Source organism: Tinamus guttatus, unplaced genomic scaffold (assembly GCF_059628265.1).
Source record: "Tinamus guttatus ecotype Peru unplaced genomic scaffold, ASM5962826v1 Tinamus_guttatus_pri_ptg000227l, whole genome shotgun sequence".
In the NCBI taxonomy this organism is placed as follows: Eukaryota; Metazoa; Chordata; class Aves; order Tinamiformes; family Tinamidae; genus Tinamus; species Tinamus guttatus.
The window spans coordinates 1,906,803-1,920,299 of NW_028288761.1; positions in this window are offsets into that span (position 1 = coordinate 1,906,803).

The window sequence follows — 13,497 nt, forward strand, 5'->3', positions numbered from 1 at the left end:
ACATTGGGGAACCGATGAGGTAGCAACAGCCTTGATGTGTGGGCCAGCCCACAAGGGAAAGAGACAAACTGGGATTATGGGACTGTGTTAATCCTTCCTTCTGAAACCTATGTGCAGGACAAATAGGTGCAGGTGCTGGCTGTAATGCAGCCCTCCAAAGTCTTCCTGGGAAGCTGCACTCTCACCTGGAGAAATCCTGGCTTTATGGGGGACAGTGAAATTTAATTGCTAAACTCTGCGGGCTCTTTCCTCTGTAATCTCTTGCTTCTTCTTCAAGGTTTATCATCTCTGCCTGGACAGAAGCAAGGACTATGAAGACAGTCTGGATTGCAGGAGTGGGACCAGTCTGATGGACTCGATTAACTCCTCCACTTACTGTATCCTGTGTGGTAAGAGAGCTCTCTTGGTGCCAGCACCAATTCCCTTTTTTAAATAGTAGATGTAAGCAGTTTCCAAAAGGTGGAGAGTAAAAATACTTATGGCTCTTCTTTCATTCCACTGACTAGTGGGAGCAGAGAAATGAGAAAGTCTTGCGGTGATTATTATTGAGTCTTAAAAAAAAAAAAAAAAAAAAAAAAACACTTCAGCTTTTAGGGTGTCCCTAGCTACTGGGACCAGAAAGACTTTTTCCTGACCCCCCCCCGCCCCGGTGCTGGACAGGCTCAGGGCAAGCTTTGGGGTGAATGCCTGGTCTGGGGTAGGAACCCTGATGTCCTCGTTTTCTACAATGTACCAGGAGAAGTCCATAATAATTACATCCAGAAATTCTGGTTTTACTAAAGTTATAAGCAGAGCTCAATGAATTTTGCTGGCATGATGCAGCAAGATCCAACAATGGGAAAGAAAGGACAGATCAAACAGCAGAGCTGACTGAATTCCAATTCTTGTGTTTTTGTTTTGTTTTTCCCAAAATGAGGGGGGAGAGAATTTTTGGTAGTTTAACATCCTTCCCCTAATGGTATGGGGAGCAAGAGCCCTGACTGCTAGTTGCAAACATTTATTGGTAATATATTTATTGCTATGATGATGCAGAATCTCCCCATTAAGTTTTAGCTCTTTGCAATGAGCTTTGTGGTTATCTGACTTTGTGTCCTTTTCTATTGCATCAGTTGCTACACATGGCCGAGCCACCCTTGTATCTCCGCTGGAGCACGAAGTCGCTGGGATGTAGCCGTGCGTGCAGCTCCAGCACCCAAAGGAAGGTGAGTGCCACGTTCAGCGAGGAATTAGCTACCTCCACTGCTCTGGGGACGGCAGCTGGCACACGGGAAGTTACCTTACAATGCTTTGGAGTGGTGTGCTCCAAAATTACACCCTAGCTTACCTTGCGGTAACTTGCTCGTGTAGTCATGGCCTTAAGGTTTTTCCTTAGTATCCATGGCCACAACATCTAAGCGTTTTATGGTACCGCGTGCACTAAACATTAATTTCAAATTATTGAGAATATTTTCATGACTCAACAACTTTCTAATGACTGTGTGCCTTATTAAAGTCTTGCAGCCTTTTAATAACCATATTTTCCCCGATCCCTTGGCATTTAAATGCTGTGTATAACTGAAATGAAATGCATAGCAGAAGTGTTTTTTTAGGACACTTGATTTAAAGTGAGCCCAAAGCAGCAAAGGACTCTTTGAACATCTCTAGAGTGGACACTCCCATAGAAGTCTCTATAAAGTTTGAATTAATTATTTTCTTCATGGAAATTGTACAAGATGTCCCCTGGGCTCTTTCTGACTGCTTGCTGCCCTTTTGTGATAATCCCCTGCTATCCTTTGGGCTTTCTGGAGTCCTAAACTTAACATATAAAACTATTTTTATCTAGGGAATAGGGTGTGAATAAATTCAGAGAATGTCTCTCAGCATGACTTTGTGTTCATAACCCTTCCTTTTAACTAGATTAGAAATGCTCCAACTTTTGCAAGCTGCCTTTGAGCATCCTTTGGTGACACAGTTGCAGCTGAGAAGGATTTATTCTCCAGAGGGCCCCATAAAGCATGGGTCATCCAGGAGACCAGAATTCGGAAACAGACCTGAGGCTTAGAAGATGGAGACCTGGCTTTCTACTTCTCGTCATGACACTGACCCACAAAATGACCTTGGACAAGTCTCCTCACCACTGTTGGGTAATGCTGGTGTGATGTAGGGGTTCATCCTACAGCAAGCCAGAGCTGCACCGTGCGCCTTTGCTGGGCTCAGCTAAGCTCATTGTGCTAGGGGTTCAACAGTGCCTTAGGGAGGCAGGTTCCTAATGTTCAATTAATTTAAAATGTGGATGCAGATGCCCTAGGGTCCTTAAAATCTAACCATTAATGATTTATGAAATAAGACAGGAGGGGGAAAAAGGGTTTTCTTAATGTTGCTGGTTTTGATCAGCCCTTTCTCCAAAGGGGTGAAGGCAGTTCACTCGAGCACAGCAAAGATCCCCCCCAGAACAAGCCACACAATTTCTCCTCTTTAAACACCATTGGCAAAGAGAGCACAAACGTGCCCCAACAGCTTTGAAGCAAAAGGCTGGCTCATGGGGCCAGTAGCTCAGAGGCTTGGGGAGTGAGCTAGCCACAGGCTACCTTCCCTGTAGGGGCTAGCAAAGCTCCTCACAGCAGCAAGGCCGCTTCAGGGAACTAAAATGGTGCATACAACTCTGTAGTCATTATACAGTGTAAATGCCAGTGGAGAATTAGCATGTTAGGTTAAAATATATATATGTGTGTGTACATATATAAATATATTTATCGTGTGTGTCTCTACAGCATTGCTCAAGCTTGGGAATCTCCCTTGACAGGGTCCTACAGCATGGTGGCTGTGCTAATGTGTTGCCAGCTGTGTTCCAGCTGTGCCAGAGCTGACGCTGGCAGATTTGCTGGCTCCAGAATGAGCCTGGTGTCCATGCTGCTCCATACTCATTGGGCCCAAGAACCAGGCTGTGATGCTACACTGACACCTATTATAGCCAAGATAGTTTTAAGGACTGGTTTAGAGTCCTTTCTGAGAGAGACAAAACACCTACAAGCTGTGCAGGGCACCAGGTAAATCCTACCTGTGTTAAGTGGGCTCTTCTGAGCCAGAGAAATGGTGGTCCAACATGTTTCGGCTCACAGGATTTGTGATCGGTCAGTTTGGGTCACAGGTAACGTGACCAGTGTTCTTTCAGGCCGTTGTCCTTCTTATTTCTACGTAAACACTTCCCACCTGTCCCAAATATGCGTGCCATTCTCCAAGACTTTCCAGCATTGCTTACATTTGCAGAACTTTATTCCCCGCTCCCTGTGCCGCATCTGTTCCTGCCACAGCTGTGGCCACCCTGTTCTGTCTGTCTGACACTCCCAGCCCCCCCTTCTCTTCCCAACCACCTCCCCTTCCAAGATCAAAATACTCTGTTTTTATTTATTTACCCTGCAGCTGTCAGTGTTGTGTCTGGGTTGGTGCGTTGCAACCTGGAGGGACAGATGATACATGGAAAAGCCTTAAAACTGCCAATCCTGGTAGTAACCAACATATACAGCCATCAACAAATATACCCCTTGGTCCTTTGCTCCTTTGAAAAGAACAGGTTCCGGGCAATGGAAGAAATGACAGTGTCGAGTGCTGGTGCAGATGCCTGGCCCTGCGTTGGTGATGGTTTTACTTGTAGTTGGGCAGAAGATCCCAGAGCTTGAAGGAGAGAGATACCCCTGACTGTCCGCCCCAGCATCTTTTGGCAAAGAAATGCACAAACCACAACAATAGTTGTGAGATACCAGGCAAGAGCTTAGCTGTTTTGGAGCTGCAGGAGCCCAGTTTTAAGATGAGACGGAATGCTTTAGGTGTCACAGGTTGGAAAATGCTGCTGGAGTGCAGGAAGCATCCCACATGCAGTGGGAAACAAAGGTGGAGTCAGGAATGAATCTCTTTGTCTTTCTCTGTTGACTTCAGGCTCAATATCTGGACACAGGATTTACTGGAAATGCTCCCTCAGGAAGCAAATCAGCCCTGTTCAGCTATAGTAGTCTACAGGGATGGACTGGTCCATGAGCTTTATTAGATCTGTCATTCCCAGGTCAGCTCAAACATATGCCCTGGCATAAGGGCAATAGTCTCGGCCTGTGATGACCATAACTATGGTTGGACAGGAACAGGAAGAGCTTTTAAGCATCCAGTGTCTAACAAAATGAGTCCTTGCCATTGACTGGTGCTGCCTAGCACAACACCCTTTCTGCATTTTCATGAGGTCTTGTATGGTACTGGTATGAATAGACTAAGTCAAAACTTACAGGTGGATGCAGAATTGGATCATCTGTTCTTCTACTTCAGTTGCCCAGCCTGCATGGGGCCTCAGGATCAATCACTAACTCAAGCAAGGCTGTGTGTTGCATAGGTGCTTGTGCCATTTCATGGAATGGATATGTGGAACACGGTCCTGGTGAATGTCCAGGGTGCTCAGTGGCCCCTGCCATATGTGTATGAGATTGGGGTTACTCTTCCTGATGAACAAGTGGTTCAAGTTACTTATCATACTTGCAGAGAGAGTAATCAGAGGACTAGACTCATTAAAGAACCTCATGGTCCTGTGTATGTATTCAAGGAAGCTGAATTAGGGCTCCATCCGACTCCAGGTGTTTAGTGTCCAGTATCCCCTTTAGGAGATTGCTCTAAGAGGCTGTTGTGGCCACATCTCCATTGGGACTCAGAGATGGGCTTACTGGCCTAGGACTATTGTATATCAGCAGCAATCATTTTTTTAAGATATCAGACTCTTTTTTTTTCTCTCTCTCTCTATTTTATGTAGAGAGAATGTGGACTCATGCTGCTGAAACAGAGAGTGTAAAAACGATGAGGCCAGACGCTTCAACGGTAAGATGAGAGGCATTGGCACAAATTGGAACATGGGAAGATCATCTGAACATGAAGAAAAACTCCTTTATTGTGAGGGTGACAGAGAACAGGAACAGGTTGCCCAGAGAGGCTGTGGAGTCTCCTTCCTTGGAGATATTCAAAGCCATCTGGACACAATCCTTGGAAACATGCTATAGGTGTCACTGCTTGAGCAGGAGGGTTTGACTAGATAATCTTTAGATGTCCCTTCCAACTTCAGCTGTTCTGTGATTCTGCTTTTCTATACTTACTCCACCAAAATGTAAATGCCTTCTAAAAAGCAGCTGTAGCATACCAGCTGTGAGTCTGCTTCAAGATACTCATCCATGTTCCAGCTACAGCACCAAAACGGGGCTGTGGTTTCCTGAAGGCCAGGAGCGGGGTGCAGCTGAAGGCAGCGTTGCCCTGCATAGCAGGGTGTTCCCTCCCGACAGCAGCTGTGATTGAGGCTGAGGTAAGGGCACACCACAACAGCTGGCTGAGCGGCTGTAAACCAGACCTTCCGTGGCTGCTCCGCACTGTCCTGGGCAGTGCCCGTGGCTGCAGGGACTGCTCTTCCCTCTGCACTTGCTTGGGGTGCAGGAGAAAGGGAGTCCACCTGCTGCTCTTTTGCTCAAGAATGGCATTTGGAAAGACTGGCACTGAAAAAAGGATATTTTCCTTTCTTTCTTCTCTGCTGAGAGGAGGTTTGTTCATTTGTCAAAAATCAGAAATGTGAGTAAACTGAGGCTAGGTTGTGGAATAAGTTAGTAGCAGTGTTGGGAGCAGGTCACAGGTGCCCTTGGCCACCTCCTTCCTTCTGAGCATCATCTGCCTTTTGGTTGGCACTGTCCCAAGTGCTAGAAGACAGCTAGCTGGTATTTCAGAAGGCCTCTTGGTGGAGCCTCTCCCTCAGACTGCCAGAAGGACATGCTCCTGGCTCCCGATCTTGGGAGAGGGAAAGGGGACAAAGAGGGTAAGTTGTGGGGACTGGCTCCAGATAGGTGTTACTAAAGTCACCTGGAATCTGGCATCAGATGTTGGGAAAAGTGAGACAGTGAGGAGCAGTGGCCAGCAGCTGATGGGAAAGGGAGAGGGAGAATGACAGGTTTCACAGTGCCACCTCTTCCAACTGATGTTGGATCCTTTCTTGAAAGCATCCTTCAAGCATTGCTCTTCCCAGAGGGTACGGAAAACTGTGAGCTATTTTGATACTTATCTATTACTGGTCTACAGGCTACCTAAGTAATGAAAACAACTGCTGACAGTGTAGCAGGTTAAGCGGAAATAGACTGACTGGAACTCTAGGTTCGCATCCCAGCAGTAGTATTTTGAGTCCTTCAGATGCAGCTAAACTTGTAGCTAGCAGCTTGTTGGGATGCTCATAGATTGACATTAGTGACATATTATGCAAAGGTATCTCTTCCGGGACAGAATTTTATTCTTCCTTGTGCAGTGCATGCAGTTATTGCCATCTTTCCCCCTAGATGTGGCCGCATGTCTGATTCTGGCTATGTATACAACAGCTTGTGAAACATGCCAACACCGTGCAGAATGCAAGGCATTATAGAAATGCAAGACAGGATCTGAGTTATGACAACCCGAGTGCGTGGAATCGTATTCCATCATGCAGCAGGGGAAATAGGGATGCAAAATATGTACTTGAGCTGAATAAGCCATTTGGATAAAATAAGGACTGAAGTGAACTTTAGTCTCCAAATTTAACCCAAAACTTGGATCACAGGTCTTCTCGCATTGGTGTGTCATAGTTATCTAATGAAATTACCCCACCTCCATTACCACCAGTTGTTTTCTAATGTAACAGTTTAATTCATAGTGCCAGTTGCTAAAAAACACCCAAAGACCGAGACTGAACAAGCACGCAATCTAGTAGCACAAATGTGGCTGGATGAGTCATTTCAATACACAGCATGTCGTAGAACCTCAGAGCCCAATGATTACTTTTCATTTCTGTTTTGACCTCATGGGACTTTTTATTTTCTGTACCTGCTCAGTGAGAAAGCATTTCAGATGTGAATGTTTTCTTTAGTTCTCTAGCTACTTCATGATTTGTGGTTAACATTGTACTGGAGAAACCCTGCAAAAATCCCTCTGGTTAGCCCACTCTAACTTAATTTAGTCCAGCTGCACCCTCTGTGCACCCAATTGCAACATCTACAGCCTTTGCAGCCCAAGTACCACCTCACTGCATCCCGTAACCACTTCCACCTGGAGTGAACGGAAGCTGTTAGCTCCAGCTAGAGATAGGTCATGCATTTGTGCTCAGTCTGCAGCTGTGGGGCAGAGACGCTGATTGCAAAGTAGAGGAACTGGGTACCTCTCTTCATAAAAAGGAGTTGGAGTGTTGCTAGCCAAAGAATCTAAACTCTAATCATTGCTTATTGGCTTTTGTAGCCAGTCTGTGTAGTCTTGTGCTTGCAGATATGTTTGAGCAGCATGAGTCCATTTTCCCCTTTGCAGAGCAGGGCTGACCATGCGGGAGGGCGTGCAGATGATGGTGGCTCTGCTCTACTCTGCAAGGTCAGTAAGATTCTTTAAGACCATACAGGGAGCAGCACTCGCCTGCACTAGGGCTTCGACTTGCACGGCAAACTTGCAGCTAGGGCCAGACTTGCCAGCATAGGTAGTGCTTAGTGTGCAGACAGGACAGCTGCCTTAATGTGCTGCAGTAAACCAAGAGTTCACATGGCTTCTCGGGAAGGATTTGCTGAGCTCTCTGTTATGCGGCTGCGTGACTAGACAGTTCAAAGCTGCTTTGGCTACCCGTGTATCAGCTGTGCCCAGTGCCTAGAGTTGCTTGGGGATGTTTGTTTGATTGTCAAAACATTTTGGTGTCAAGGGCCTCTCCACACCCTCTGGTGTGATGTGATCCCTGATTAATAGACTGACTCTGACTGGGAGCCCATCCCAGTGCTTTTTAGACCCTCATAAAAAAGGGTAAAATACCATTGTGTCAGAATGATAGCTGCTGTGAAGGTACCTCCTGGGGTGAGGAGGGAGCTGAGAAGGCAGGGTCTGAAGTGACGAGCAAGTATCAGAACGCATTCATTTGTTATAGCAAGCAGTTGGCAGGTCTGAAGACAGTAGGGACTGGTGCTCTTGAAGAATCTTTCCTACTAGGGACTGGTGCTCTTGAAGAAGGTGATTGCTTATGTATGTTTATCTTTTTTTTCCTTCTCTTTTTTTCCCCTAGTTCTTTCAGAATCTTGGTCTGGATTTGCCTAGAAAATTAGCTGGAGATGTGTCCCTCACGCTTGACCATGGCTCAGTGAGCGAGGATCAGCTGTTGCAATACCAAGGCTGGGCACAGTTCATCTCCTGGTATGCATCCCAGAGGAGGAGCTTGCAGGGAAGCAAAACCTGCTTCCTCATCCGCTTCCTTGGAGAGGACTGGCCATGCCACATGCAGGGTGCTGCCCATATAAGTAACAAGTGGCAAAGGTTGGCAGGTCTCATTTGCTTGTTCTCTGCCCTTTCCAGGGGGTCAGGTGCTGCAAAGGCTGAGGGTCACAGACATGACCAAGAGGATTCAGGGGTGCCTGGCTGCATAACTAACCTGTCGATCTCCCTTCCAGACCCAGATCTGCATTCACTGGCACATCAAAGCCATCAGCAGCACCGGTGATTGGCAGCAGCAGTATCGTGACTCACTGAGCCCAGCCCTTCCTACACTAAGTCCTGCTATCAAGCTGATGATCTGTTGGTAATTTTGCTCCAGCTGAGTGCTGTAGACCTGCTCTCACGCATTCTGCTCTCCCTGTAGGCAGAAAGCTTTTTCCCCCCCGCAATTACCCCACCCTTGCTGAGTGTATCCACAGCCTCTGGCCACTCTCCAGCATGCTGTCTGTTTTGGAAACTGAAAACCTCTGCCCCAGTATTTAATTTCAGGAATTGGGCTCTGGAGGCCAGTGAGGTGCCATGAAATGGCTGCAGGAGAGCGCTTGTTCCTGGCCATTACAACACTGAGTTCTTCTCTTTGTAAAGACAGAAGGGCAATGCCTGCTGAATGCAGGAATTACAACTAGTGCTGGAGTGGTTCTTCCCTAAAGAGTCCCTCCCAGCTCTGCTGTGCACAGAAAAAGGCAAGGTTTGTTGGATGGAGAGGGCCTTTAGAGCAGCTGCTCTACAGCATAGACTACACGTTAATGAAATGCTGATACATGTTGTACACTAATTGTAACCCCTGATCATCATCTTTCCTTGCTGTTCTGTCTGCTCCATTCCTTCTTCTACCCATCTATCTTGTTTATTCTTTTCACTTTCTGTCTCTCCCTTGTTATATTATGTCTGATACTTAGGCTTTATTGAGAGATGACTCTCCTCAAGAGCTGGGCTGAGAACTCACTGTTTTGTTCCATGCAGGTCGCTGAACAACTCTTGATCTAGCCTGCTTGAGCATTGAGGAAGTGCAGAAAGATACTTTGAAGTGGATTTCTTGACCTGATTTGGAGATCTAGGGTGTCTGTGATAGAGCCAAGTGTTCATAAATGGCTCCTATTGCATGGTCACTAGCATTTCAAAAAACAGAGTAAGAACTGAAATAATTCTGCAGCACTTCTGGAGAGCTGTATTTCTGGGAAGATTTCCATGTTGGGCATCTAAATGACGTAACAGTTTGGAGGGGAAGACTCCATGTGCATGGAAGTGGGGAGGTCAAATCATCTCCTCTGCTGACACTGAGCAAAGTGGAAGTAGATGACGCTGAAGGTAAAAAGCTCTGCCACCAACCATTGCTTGGATTTCTGTCCTGGTGCTGCTCTGAGGGAGCCTGGTAGCAGCCCAGATGCTCCAGACCTCCTGATACTGTCAACATTCAGCAGGATGGAGGGGGTCCTGGAAAGATTTCCATAGGAGGTGATGGAGTCTTCTCTGAAGCCAGATGAGATAGCAATAGCTAACAGAGCTATGAGCTAAGCTAAAAGGTCTGATTGTTGTTCTAAGAGCATCTTGGGGTTTGTTAAGAAGTTCCTGAGGTTTATCTTGGCTGGTATGGTGAGGTTCCCTAATGATCTGTTTCTGCTTCACACGTTGAAGCACTACTAACAATACAAGAAAGTAAATAATGTCAATCTAAAGACCAGGAGCAAAGTTTAGGGTGATACCAATATGCTGCTCTTGCATGTCCCCTTCCTGTGGTGCCCTTGCTTTAACTTACATTATTATTTATCTCAGAATAACCAGTATCCCACTTTGACAGTGAGGTCAGTGGAAGGAAGTTGAGCTGTTGATTTCACAAACGGAATTTCAACCCATGTCTGTGATTACTGATGAAACCAAATCTATGGGATCCAGCATACCCGATCAAACACAAACAAAACGAAAATAAATGAGGGTCAGAGCCAGCTTTACTCTGCTGAGGTTTGTGACACACTTGATAGATTGATGAGCTGAGAACAAGCTGCCACCTTCCTCCCCCATCATCTGTGGCTTTCCAGCCTGGGGAAGGGGACGCTGAGACCAGAAGTGAAGGATATACTTTCCGATAAGTGCTAGAGTGGGAGGTGAGAAATATGAGCTCCCAGAGCGGGTGAAGTGGGGAGGAAAACAAGAAAGGAAGGCACTGTGCTCTGTTAAGCAGGGTATGGTTTAGACAGTGCAGCTGCTTGACAGGTTTCTGGCACGAGGATCAGGGCAGAGCAGCTCTGGGCTCAGAACACCTATTGCTGAATTCTGCCCGCAGGTACCGGCCCTGCACAGACCCTGCTGATACCATCTTGTTCCAGTCGGTGCGAAAGGAAGGGGCCGGCACAGCGAGAGCCGAGAGCCAGGGAACCAGCTGGTAGGGCTGCCCTCTGCGAGATCTGCTAACAGCACAAGCAAAGCAGATGAACCCATGTCCAAGCGTGTTTCCACTGGACTTCCAGGTTTTCATGGTGAAAGAGAGTCCCTTTGCTGAGCCACCCCTACAGAAAGCTTCAGTTTTGTCCTCACCTATTTCACAGCCAAAGGGCTTTGCAGTCAAGGCTGAAAATAAAGCTGAACTTTGAGTTCCAGTGTGACCATTCAGTGACTTTGTTACTTGACTTTTACGTATTCATTTGCTTTCCCACAGTAGCCCGGTTGAGATCCTCGAGGTGAGGACAATCATAACTGCAGGCAGAGAAGCTCTTGCTTCCCTCAGCGCAGCACAGAGCGCCTCAGCTGAGCGAAACCGTCACATCACGGTCAGGGTGGGCTAGTGGTGGGATGGTGGTGAGCCTGGGGTTCAGCTGGGGAGCAGCTATTCATTAAGCCAAGGCCAGGCTATCACTTGCACTTCTCTGCCACTTTGGTATTCACTAAGATCAAAGTGAATTTCTAGCTCTCGGCTTTGCAAAGGAAAGTTTGAAAGGGTGAAGCTTGTGTTGCCTGAAAGTGAAGAAACCAGAAAACAAAGGAAACCTTTAGCTGGTGATTTTGTAAATACATTATTTGTCACTGAGTTTTAGAAGTGAGACAAACCATACCTCAGAGAGACTTTGTGATACAAGAAATGTCCTGCATCATGAGCTAATAGTAGCATTTCAATCAGAGAAGGCAAAGGAAACATCTGAGACATCGGTCTCTGGTCTGAGCTGCATGCTTAGTTGGTGAAAAGTTTCTGAACTCAGCGGCATTCATTTGCAAGGTGCTTAAACACAACAGCACTGTGCTGCTGGACAGCTGGTGGGAGGCACTGCTAGCAGGGAAGCTGGCTGTGTCTGCATCCCAAAAGCACTAAATATCAGCCTGTCTTCTAAAAAGTTCCCTGTTAGCATTAATGGGAGTGGTACACAACTGCAAAGGGCAGGGGAAAACACTGCTGATCTTACTGGAAGGCAGAGGACAGCACCTGCCAGCTGTAGACTCAGATGGAGAAAGGCAGCTTTTCTTCCTTCCAAAGGCAGTAGAAAAATGAAGCAGCTTTAATAATTTAAAACCTGTTCAGTCTGAAGAAAAGAAGGCTGAGAGGGGATCTAATCAGTGTATGTAAATAGTACCAGGGAGTGGAGAGGATGGGGCCAGCCTCTTTTCAGTGGTGGCCACTGATAGGACTGAAGGAAACAGCCACAAACTGAAGCACCAAAAGTTCCACAGAAACTTAAGGAAAAATTTCTTGGCAGTGAGGGTGACAGAGCACTGGAACAGGCTGCCCAGAAAGGTTGTGGAATCTCCTTCTCTGGAGATCTTCAAAACTCACTTGGACACAAGCCTGTGCCACGTGCTCTAGGTGACCTTGCGTGTGCAGGGGGTTGGACTAGATCATCTCTAAAGATCCCTTCCAACCTTAACGATTCTATGATTCTAAAAGCAGCTCTAAATAAGGCATCTTTGTCAGGGTTGCCTCTGAAACCCCAAACCCGCACAGTTTGAGTGATATGAGTATGTCCTACTTCCTACAGCCTGTCAGATAGAGGGTTCTCGCATCTGACTCAGAGCCCTCCGTTTATAGGGAGGCTTCTCCCTCGTTCGTGTCAAGACCCTTCACAGCCAGAATGTGATGAAGAGCCACCCAAGCGACACAGAAGCACTTGCCACTGCAAGATGCGGTTATTAGACATTTGGGAATCCATGCAATGCAAAACTGTGCAGAAGATTCTTGCTCATGTCTTCAGCAGGAAGCTGTGTAAGAGAAATTCAACAGAGCTGCTTTATTTTCCCAGTGTTAAATCTGCTCCATCAGCTGGCTGTAGTGAGAGGCGATTTTCTAGAAGGTATCAGAAACTGTCATTATCAGGTGGCCTCCAGACCCAAGCATGTCTCCAGTTCCCTCAGGCCAGTATGCAGAAGCACTTCTTTGGAAGAGCAAAAAATGGCATGTCAATGGATCCTGGCTCTGCTGAGGAGACATAGGAGCAAAGCTGGCTCTCCTGAAGTGCCATCCCATCAGCCCTTTTGCAAGAAATGCTGAGCAAGACTAATTTTAAAGCCAATTCTAATTTAAAAAAAAAAAAGACAAAAAGGAAGTGGTTAATGGCATATTTTGCTGTGCACTAATGAACTGTAAAGAATACAGAGTCTAAACTCTTCAGATGTTTCGAAAGCAGCCCAGGAAAAAGTAAATGCATTTCACAGAAAAGTATCTTCTGTGCTATCATTTCTAAGTTATTTCCTACATATTTGCACTAAAGCAGAAGGTGCTTGAGCTCAGGATATTTTCCTCTCCTCTTTTTCTGTCTGCCCTCACTCTCACTGCCTTCTAATCACTAACAGTAGGTAAAAATATTCATGTTTCAGTCCAGTACCTTCTCACATTGGAGGATTTTTTTTTTTTCCCCCTGGGGCTGGGCAGGTCTTCATTATCACTCTAATAGAGTTAATTATCAGCCTTGAGGCTTTGAAGTTTTATTTTTTTTGGGACCAGAATTTTGACTTGCACCTCTGAGCTACCTGTTCTGCTCCAACTCCTGCTCTGAAGATCAGAATCCACCAAGTGGCTCTCCAGGAGCCATGTGCTCCCTCCTGCCTTGGCATGGCAGGAGGAGAAGGCAGCTCTTCCATGGAGCCTAGCCAAGGTCTCCAAGACTGTGTAAAGCTTCCTAAAAAGGGAGAATGTGTGCTGATCCTTAACTGTAAATTGGACACCAGCATAAAGAAAGAAAAATAACCATGGGAAGTGAATCAGCAAGACAAGGTCTATCTCTAAGAAACCCATCCTGAGGGTGGACCTGATGGCACCTGCCCAGG